The sequence below is a fragment of the Triticum dicoccoides genome, chromosome 3B, assembly GCF_002162155.2.
Source record: "Triticum dicoccoides isolate Atlit2015 ecotype Zavitan chromosome 3B, WEW_v2.0, whole genome shotgun sequence".
NCBI lineage: Eukaryota > Viridiplantae > Streptophyta > Magnoliopsida > Poales > Poaceae > Triticum > Triticum dicoccoides.
The window spans coordinates 41,203,550-41,206,174 of NC_041385.1; positions in this window are offsets into that span (position 1 = coordinate 41,203,550).

The following is a 2,625-nucleotide window of genomic DNA, read 5'->3' on the forward strand; positions in this document are numbered from 1 at the left end:
CTGAGCTGCTCGTCTTGGGTCGGAGATGTCGGCGGCGGCGGGGTCGGAGCTCGATGGCATGGATGGCGGTGTCCCGGGAGAGAGCGCGGGGAGGAAGCCCCCTCACTCCTCGTCACCCTTGGCGTGGATTTGGAGAAGGAGCCGAACGTCGCGTCCTGGATCGACGGCGGCGCGGATCCAGATACCCCGCCGTGGGCATGACCGGTCCCGATCTGACGTGGCCCGCCTGCTCGATCTAGTCTAGGGGCATATAGATGGATAGAAGGTGGGGGAAGGTGGACAGGATGAGGGCGGAGGGCGCCGGCCGGTGGGATCGCCGGGCGGATGAGTGCGGCGGCGGCTGTGGATGAGAGGAGAGAGAGAGAGAGAGAGTTTGGTGGGGTACGGTGGGGGTCGATCGGGGTCGGTGTGCCGGTCTGGTGTGGGGTGGACACCCTAAGTAGTAGCATGGGGTATCTCACCTCGCTATAGCTATTAGCTAAGTGTCCGTGCGTTGCCACGGACTAACAAATATATATATACAAAGAAAAAATCCATGTGACATGAGAGTCAAAGGCCATTTTTATGGGATGATATCTCATGGTCATGATCTAGTAGGTACATACATCTCGTCATTGTCTTTCTTCCACACTCCATGTCTGAGCTACCACGCGACACTTGACTTCCTTCTCCCACCATGCATGCTTTTATCTCCTATTTCTCCTACCTCTACCTTGCACGACAGTACCAAGTTTCTTGTCCAACTATCATAATCTTCTCCGGTAGGGCACCCTCTTAGATTATTACTGACTTGTACATGTTGCAAATAAGATCAACGAAAATGGATACTAAATTTCTGATGAGAAATGAGAATTCAGGGCAATATCTTCCCAGGAAAATAATAATTCCAAGACAATCTTTTTATACCTTCTGTCAACATTGGGACACACATTCCACGCAATAAGCATGCAATGATGTTGATACTTGATTAATTGTCAATATATGTCTATAGTAAAGATAACTTTACTCAAAACATGTTTTTCTAAGAAGGAAGGATAATTCATATTAGAAAAAAATTAAAGGTTTGGGTTCATCCCACCAATGTTTCTCTTGTGCAACTCATCTCCGCACCTGCTCACGAGATTGGCGTGTCTCGAGCACACCACTCCCACACACCCTCACAAGAGCGGCACAACCAATCTCTGAGTGCCACTGACACACATGCATGGAGCGCTCACTCCAAGCCTGACTATACACATTCCCACAGTAGCCGAATTCAAAGAGAACCAACGGGGCATCATCCACTGCTTTCTCAGGGTCCTATTCATCATGAAATCATAGACCAAGATATTCCTCCCATCCATTTTTTAGGGAAAGGATTTTTCTCGATGTTCCTCTCATCTTCATGGTAGTAATAACCTAAAAACGCCACCAGTCAACTCCGAAGAACATGCAACATTGTGAGAGTCAAAGTCATGGTCAGTCAACTCCGTCAAGAATTTCAAATTATGTGCTATCCAATACGTACTTGTTGCCGATGGAACGACCACATGGATAGCTCCTACAATCTTCATGCAGGTTGCACAAAATTACGCCATAGGAGGTTTCAAACCTTCAATGGGCCACCCTTGGCCATCCAGCCAGTGGTTTTCCATCCTTCCTTACGCCTGACGTCTTGTGGAACCAGGCGCATCCCAGATCCACCGCCTTCCATTCAGGTCGCCACACAGAGGGGGAAAATAGAGTAGGCGGTGGCGCGGAGGAGGAGGCGGTGGTTTTCTATGTCACTGGTGTTTGTGTAGTTGTGCGTTGGAACTTCACAACGCGGGGAGGACAAGGAAATGGGAGAGCAGATTGTCGATGGTGGCATGGGAAAAAGAACGCGGTCTGGGGAGGGGGTCGGTGGCTAGAACTTTGGAAAGAAAGGCAACCTGATTGTGTTTCCCTTTATTTTGTATATGGAAGTTATCGTATGGTTCATGTATGGCAACAAGTCCTATAAAAGAGAACCAAGGATTGATTGATGATTGTGTTTTATTTCATATGGAAACCGATTTGTCGGGGCTACATGTAAGTGCATTGTGACTAAGGAAGGATCAATAGATTGAATTAGATTAGAAAAAAACCAGCAGGAGGGTGGAGTTATTAATTAAGAAAAAAGTCAGTAGTGGGAGGTGGGATGAAATAAAACCGGACGAAAAAAAGTCAGTAGTGGGAGGTGGTAGTCTCCGCCGGCCAATTTTCGTCCCACCTCCACTGGTTTTTTTTCGTCCTAAAAAAATCTATGAAATTTCGTAGGTTAACCAGGGACAACTCCCACCTCCCAGGTTTTTTTCCGTCTCACCTTCCATGATATTTTTTTGTACCTCGACCCACCTCACACTGAGCCACCAAGAACCGCAAAAACCGCCTACCTTAGCCAAATCAACAAATCTCTCTCATTAATGCAATTTTCTTTAGGAAACAAATAATAGATTCTTTCCTACCTTAGCCAAATCAACAGATCTCTTTCATTAATGCAATTTCCTTTAGCAAACAAATAATAGATTCTTTCCTACCTTAGCCAAATCAACGGATCTCTCCCATTAATGCAATTTGCTTTAGGAAACAAATAATAGATTCTTTCCTACCTTAGCCAAATCAACG